The sequence below is a fragment of the Myotis brandtii genome, unplaced genomic scaffold (genome assembly GCF_000412655.1).
Source record: "Myotis brandtii unplaced genomic scaffold, ASM41265v1 scaffold1225, whole genome shotgun sequence".
Lineage (NCBI taxonomy): Eukaryota > Metazoa > Chordata > Mammalia > Chiroptera > Vespertilionidae > Myotis > Myotis brandtii.
Window position 1 is genome coordinate 164,539 of NW_005354272.1, and position 8,218 is coordinate 172,756.

The window sequence follows — 8,218 nt, forward strand, 5'->3', positions numbered from 1 at the left end:
TAAGGACTCTAGTTTTCCATTTATATGTTTAAGTACCAACCTTACCAGCTTAAAAATGTAAGCTTTTAACACTGTCCTTTCTGTTCCGTATCCTTCCAATGAAAAGTGGAGTTGGGTTGCAGCACAGGAGAGAAATTCAGAAGGGGAATATTGAAGTAATGACTACAGTATGAGAAGAGGGAACCTGTTTCCCTGGCCACAGGCGGCACTGGCATGGACCACAGGGCTGGCAGCTTCTCTGGGTGGCTGCAGCCTGGGACCTCTGGCCGGTAGCTTGTCCGTCTCCTGGACTGCAGCCAGCCCCAGGCGCTGGCACCTGGACCAAAGGTGGGTGGCTTCTTCTTCTGGGGCTTCTTCTTCTTCTGTGCTTCCAGGGAGGGCAGTCAGTTATGTGTCATGCAAAAATAGGCATCACCAATCACAGAAGCTGGGTGCGGGGCAGGGAAGCCACGGCCGGGGACGCTGGTGGTGGCTGCTTCCCTGCCCACCCACCTGGCTTCTGTGATCGCCCCTGCACCCGGGTTCTGCGGTCACCGATCTCAGAAGCCGGGTGCGGGGCAGGGAAGCCGTGGCCGGGGATGCTGGCGGCGCTGCTTCCCTGCCCCTGCATCCGGCTTCTGTGGTCACGGACGCTGTCTGTGTCTGCTTCCCTGCCCCACCCCCCAGGCTTCTCCGATCACCCACTGTTGGCAGGGCAAAGGTGGCCTCCAGGGCCAACCTTTGCCCTGCTCCTTGGCTCTTGCCTGCCCCTGGGTTTCCGATCACTGTCTTCCATCCTTCCCCTTTCGCCTCCCATCATTGCAAGTATGCAAATTAACCGCCACCTTTCTTGGCAGTTAATTTGCATATCGCCCTGATTAGCCAATGGGAAGCATAGCGAAGTTATGGTTAATTACCATGTTTGTCTATTATTAGAAAGGATTTTTATTAGTGTTTTCATTTGACACTTCCTAATTACCTCTTTTGGATGAGTGTTAATATATTTTCACAGTGCTATCTGGTTGGATGTCAACTTTAGAGACTGACAGTTGAGTTCTACTCTGTGTTTATCAATAAAACTGTTTTTGATTGATTCTGCAAATAAAATGTGTGTTCTTGAACCATGGTCAAAAAAAATTCAGAGCATGTGAATTTTTTTATATCAATTAATTAGTTTGTTAAAATTTCCTTTCTGTGCCTCTTTGAGTTGGTTTACACTCAAATTTTTTTCAAAACAGAAAAATCTGTGATCATCTGGAGTTAAAAAAAATCTAAACAAAAGATCTCCAAGCTCCAAATAATGTAAAAGATAATATATGTGACAGTTTACAACTTCTTCTTTCCCAGTGGGAATATCCTGCATGGTTTATTGCAAGTCATCAAAAGCAGAGCTATCAAAAATTGCAATATGGTATCTCAGTAGTTCTTACAAAAATTAGCTCAAGCTAATAGGTTGCAAAAAGCCCAAACTAAAAAAAAGAAAATGCACCTAATATTTTGAAAATATGTTGCTGTGCACAAATCAGTCATATTCTCTAGATTCAGTGCTTATTTCTGCTTTAGGCAGCTTTAGAAATACTTCAGGATATTGGACACATGGTAGCACAATTTGCCATTGCCCAAAATTCACTGGCTTTTGATACTGGTATACCAATCACTTTCTCTGGTGCACAGAGACAATCTTGTTTACATTTCTAACATCTTTGGTTACATTCTGGCAGTAAGGGCACTATGATGACTAGAACATGGAAAGATGTCATGGGCTTGCCACCACATGGAAGAGATTGAACTGCAATCTTCAGCACCATTCATACATAAGTGGTGAACAACAAAGGCCATTGAATTACAACCTGCCGAGCCCAGATTACACACCTCAAAAGCAAATGTTACCTCAGTGAAAACTCTTCTAAAATTTAAAATCAAACTCAAAATGTCCAAATATTTCCTTTAGAACTCAGACACTGTGTGTGAGAATGTTTTCACAATGATTTTAGAGTGATTGGGTGATTAACCCTCTATTTATTCAGTTATGTGCAATCCCTAAATTGTTTGGCACAATTTTGCTCACAGTTGTTTTTCACACCCACAATACTGCTACATATGTTCTGGCCCTGGATATGGAAGCACTGTATGTTTCCTTTTATCTTCAGCATGTACAGTACTATTCATGTTAGAATTTAGAATTTGTTCTGCAATATGAGATTCAAAGATCATAGCACTGGACACTTATAAGCATACTAGTTGGCCCTCATGAAGTCTTATTTCTAATCATTCCAAACTAGCTCTGCTTTATTGACATACACACACACAAATACATACACACACATACATGTACCACATAAATAAATGATTAACTTCAAAACAAAGGCAACATCAAAGTGAGAAAGATTCTGTCAAAAAATCTTGTTTACTGTGTTTACTTGTGCCCTTCAAAAAATAATTCCAAACAGGTTTGTTTTGCCCAGTTTTGTGTTTCCATCATGAGAACACATTTGTAAGAATGAGAATCACTCCTATTGAAAATGTATAAAATCATGTCCCATGTTATCATTAAGTTTATATATCCAGTACAGTTATTTGGAAAGGTTTCCAAAAATCTAAAAGAATTCAAGAGAAAACGCCTCTCCATTCTCAAACTTCGGTTGTTTAAAGTGACTCCAACTGGACCCAAGCAGTCTATTTTCATCACTGTTCACTGCTCATGTTCACAGCCAGGAAGTGTTCAGGCCCAGGCAGTGCACGCCTGCAGTGATATTTTATCACCTCACTAGCCTGTTCTCTGTAGCTGAATTCATCGCTCCCCCACCTGTTACCTGATAACACCTCTCACATACCCCATCACAACACCTACCAGACTACATAACAATTATACGTTCTGTGTCCATTTCCTCCCAGAGCATGGGGTTTTTGAGAGTGGTACCATATTTCTCATCTTTTATTCCAAACACTTAGCATGGTGCCTGGTACATAGGCAGTAGCTGATATCAGTAAACATTGATTAAACAAATGCAAGTCAGCCCAAATCTGCTTTCTTAGTATCTCAGTGAAAAACTATATTGTCTAAAAATGTATGGTCTTGAACAATGGCATATTTTGAAAATGTGCTTTCCAAATGAAGAAACTAAAAAATGCTTATGTTTATATCACAATTTTTGAAAATTATAATTTGTGCAGAACCTCTAAAGTTTGTGATAAATACATTTAAAATGAAATTCAATAATGATATACTGCTATGCACCCATTAGCAGTAATTAATAATTCTGACAATACCTACTGGGACTCCCAAATATCACTGATGTGAATGCAAAATTGTACAGCCACTTTAGAAAACAGTTTGTCAGTTTCTTACACATTTTAACATATATTTATCATGTGACACATAAATTCCACTCATAGATAGCTACAAAAGACAAATGAAAACTTATTTTCACACAAAACTTGTATACTAATGATTACAGCAGCCTCTTCTATCTCCAAGAACTAGAACAACTCAAATGACCTTCAAGTGGTGAATACATAAGCAAATCGTGGCCCATTCATTAAATGTAATGCTGCTCAGTGATCCACATAACAGTATGAATGAGTCTCATTGCATTTTGTTGAATGAAATAAGCCTGCCCCTAAAGGCCACATAATCTATGATTTCCTGTGTATGACTATTAGTTTTCTATTGTTACCTAACATTACCACAGAATCAGCAGCTTATACTTCTCCGTATGTCAGAAGTCCAGGGCAGGTTCAGTTGAGCTCTGGTTAGGATCTCACAGGATAAAACAAGATGACATCTGGACTGGGCTCTTACTGGACGTTTGGAGGAGAACAACTTCCAAAATCATTCAGGTTGTTGGAAGATTTTAGTTCCTTGTGATTGTGTTCAGGTGTTTGGCTTCCTGCTGCCTGTCAGTGAGGGATTGCTTTCTGCTCCTAGAGGCTTCTTTCAGGTGACCCTCCTTCAACAGCAAGCAGCAGAGGTACCTTGAATCAATTTTCTTCCTGCTTTGTATATCTGATTTCCTTTTCTGTTATCAGCTGACAGAAATTCTCTGCTTTTAAAGGGCTTGTATGATTAGGTCCACGCATATAATGTAGCATAATAAGGAGTTTTTATTACCAGTGGTGACTGCCATCTTAAAATTGTGCCTCCCACAACTTTCTGAAAAAAGGCAAAACTATAGGGAAAGAAAGCAGATGTGTGGTTGCCAATGGTTAGATGCAGGGGCGGGGCTGACTAATAAGGGACAAAGGGGACAGTGAGAGAAAATTTGAGAGGGTGGAGGAAATGTTCCAAATGTTGACTTTTGTGGTAGCCACATGACTTTCTGAAGTTCTCAATACTCTTAGAACTGTATACCAACAATAGTGAATTCTACTGTTCCTTCATTAAAAAAAAGTTGAAAAAGAAAAAAATAGACCAAATTTTAAGAAGTCTTTTCCTTCTAAGACTGAGCCACCTTAAATATCATTCTAAGTTAATTTGAACTTAGTTTTTTCTATTCTTGATCATCTTGGGTACAGTCTAAAGGACAGACTAATTTGTAACAACATATTTTCATTAGAAAACCTAGATGCAAATAGCAGAATCCTTCAATAATACATTTCCATTCTAGCTCACATTTTTACTAGGAATTCTTATTCAACTTTCAAAGCTTTCAAATAAGCCTTTCCCTCTACTCCAATTCCTGATTGTTCTCTCCTGTGAACATCAAAAACACTTGATTTTATGTCATCAGTTATTTCTTATATTGGAACTTCATCTTCCTCCCCATTTTGGATAATTACACCTTCAGAGTATAAACCCTGAAGTCATAATAACTATTCTCCCTTTCTAATCTCCATGTCAAATCACTGTTCAGGTCTTATCCACTCTCCCACAGAAATGCCTCCCATGTTCATTGCACTCTCAGCTCTTCCTACCATACTCATTCATTTAGGAGTTCATTGCTTCTTAATTAAATCATTCTTTAAAAATCCATTTTTACTTTATATTTTCCATTTTCAAGCATTTTATTTTTTCTGCTACTTATTTAACCATTCTCAAAACCCAATTATTTCATTTTCTTCCTCAGAAATTTCAATGCCATCCCTCACACACTTTCCCAATTGAATAAAGTTTAAGCTTTCTAATCCTGGCATTTATGACTCTCCAAAGTCTGGCTGAAGCCTTCCTTTTTAGATTTTTTTTCTTCATATATTATACATAAGATTTTACTAAAACCAAGCCTCCAATATTTTCACTATATCCATGCTGATTCCTCAATCTGGCATACCACGTCTCTTATTGTAATTTCCTACCATATTTTTCAAGGCTGAGATGAAAAGGAATTCCTTCTAAGTCCTTAGTGCCTCACCTTTCTCAACCAAAGTGAATCTCTTTTTCTCTCAATATTCACAGAATAGGTAGGTAGGTAGGTAGGTAGGTAGGTAGATAGGTAGATGATAGATATATAGATAGATGATAGATAGATAGATAGATAGATAGATAGATAAGAGATAGATGAGAGAGAGAAAGAAAGAAGAGAGAGAGAGAAAGAAAGAGAGAGAGAGAGAGAGAGAGAGAGAGAGAGAGAGAGAAGTGAGCCTTAGAAGAAATGAGTTCAGGAAACAAGTTACAGAGGCAAAAGAAGGGCCCTTAGAAGGGGCACAGGCTGCTCCATAGAGAGAGCCTCACATAATTTTTTTCTTTAGTATCTTAATCACACTCCATATTCCAATTTTAATATGATGCATAATGAGATTATATATTACATTAAAATTTTGTGTTTGTCTTATTTATCCTTATTCATCTTGAAGTTCCCTACATTCTTCAGAAATAAAATTAGGTAAGGAAATTGAACCTGCTGCCTTACCCATAGCCTAAAGCCCAACACTGAGCCCAGTTGACTGTCACGGCATTGCTATGTGGTTTCTTTGCTTTTGGTATCACTGAGATAGAATCTGGGAAGTCATGGCAGGAGTCAGTGCCACCCCAGAGACAACTGCCCTCTCCCCAGCAAGTGGTCCCTGCCTGCAGAAGAAGGTGGCCTGTGTCTCAGTTGGCCCCACTCGGAAGCCAGTGTCCTGACCATGAGGTCTGCCGGGCTGTGAACTGGACACTGCTTATGATTACACAGCACCACCTGTGGAGAAAACCCTGGTGAAGCCACCATTCAGACAGCTCTTCCTTCTGGTGCTGTGGAAGAGTAGCCCCATGGTCCCACTTGGCTGCCAAACACCTCCAAAATGCAGGCACTGGTGTCCTAGATGAGGATTATAGAAGAGATATTGGTGTTCCGTTTAATTTTGGCAAAGACAAGTTTCAAGAACATATGGATTACTGTGGATATTCTGTGCTTCCTCTGGCTATAAAACAAGATTGTTAATAGCTATGAAAATACTCTGTCCAACTTGCCATACCAGATCCTTGCACCTGGACTTCAGGACTCATGCTAATAACACTCAGATTGACAAAACCAGGCCTCTGTGGCACAACTATTTCCTATGTGAATTTAAAGGAATTCAGGAACACTTTGGTCTTAATAACCAAAACTGGAATGAACTGCTTGGTGTACGGAACCTACCCACCCAGTCCTAGTCTCTCCTGCTCCAGTGCTTTGGTCTGTTGTGCTGACTTAGGGACATTCACAATTTGGGAATGAACCTATCCAAGGGGGAACTTGCAGAAATCTGCGCCAAGAGTGAGTGTTTTTACTGGCACCAAAGGAGGAGGGATGGACCAGTCTATATAATTTCTTACAGAAGAGGAACTGCCAATTTGATAGAGTTCAGTCCTTGGAAGGAAACTAATATGAAACTCCCAAGTGGAGAAGTGTTTGTGATTGCTAACAGTTGTGTGGAAATGAATAAGGCAGCAAATTCCCATTTTAACATCAGAGAGACAGGGTGTCTGCTGGCCTCAAAGCTTCTGACTAAGTACAAAAGCTTGCAATGGGATAAAGTATAGCAGCTAGAGGAGGTACAGGCCAACCTAGGGTTCAGTCTGGAAGAAATGCTGTTGATCACAGATGATGCTCTTCACCCTGGACCTGATAGTTCTGAGTAGATCTGCAGGTGTCTGGGAATCAGCCTCCTCAAGCTGCCCAGTTTTCTAGCAAATGGGCATGAAGCTCATTACTAGAGGAGTGAAGCCTAGGGCCTGAGAAACAGTTTGTTTGCTACTAAATCTGGAGGTTTGGCTGTGTTTTCCTCTGAGGCCTTAACAATGTAGGAAAATCTCAGAGAAACTATTTAGGGCATTTAGGAACTTGCAGGACTGCTTATGCCAAAATAAAGTATCCCTTTTTGTTTTGTAATATGATGAACGTTGCTGTTATTAAGAGGTGTTTCTAAAGAAATGGTTGAAAGCTCTCTATGCTTCATAATAATTATTTTCCATCTTAAATTATGTTTTCTATCAATAAGAGCCAAAATTATGGTTGGACAGGTACCTTAAGAATGATTTAGTGGATTTACTGATTTCAAAATTTTTAAAAGATGAATTATAAAATTCACTCAATACTGACCTCATAGTTTGGACTTGAATTAAACACACTGCTACAATTAAATTGAGGAAAAAAAAGGAATTATTGAATGGATTAAAGTATTAATTTATAGTAATGAATTATTTTACAACTACTATTCCCTGGTACAAGCAGAAAGGATAACTTCAAAGTGGACTAAATTGTTAAGGCCTGACTGAAAGGAGAAGCGAGACATTTCTCTGTCTCATAGTGAATGGCTTCATCAGAGATTAAGAATACTGGTATATATCCACCTAGAGCAGTGGTTCTCAACCTTGGCTGCACATTATAATCACCTGGGAATCTTTTTAAAATCCTGATTTCTGGGCCTCATCCTCTGGAAATTCTGTTTCTTTGTTACTAATGTTGTGGCCCCACCCCATAACAAAGAAACAGAATTTCCGGAGGATGAGGCCCAGAAATCAGGATTTTAAAAAGATTCCCAGGTGATTCTAATGTGCAGCAAGGTTGAGAACCACTGACCTAGAGGGACCTGGAGAGCACCATGATAAGTGAAATAAGTCAGTCAGAGAAAGGCAAGTAAGTATCACATGATCTCACTCATATATGGAATCTAATTAACAAAATAAACTGATGAGCAAAGTGAATCCAGAGACGTGGAAGCATTGAACAGAGTGTGGAATCTCAAAGGGAAGGCAGGGGACGGTGGGTGGGTGGGAGATAATCAACCAAAGACATTGTATGCATATATGCATAACCCATGGACACAGAGAGTGGGCTGG

General features: G+C 39.7%; 1 pseudogene; it reads left to right on the forward strand.

Annotated features, from left to right (window-relative positions):
- The window catches only part of LOC102261126, a 34,540-nt pseudogene extending 27,447 nt beyond the window's left edge, over nucleotides 1-7,093 (forward strand).
- The last annotated feature ends 1,125 nt before the right edge of the window (nucleotides 7,094-8,218 follow it).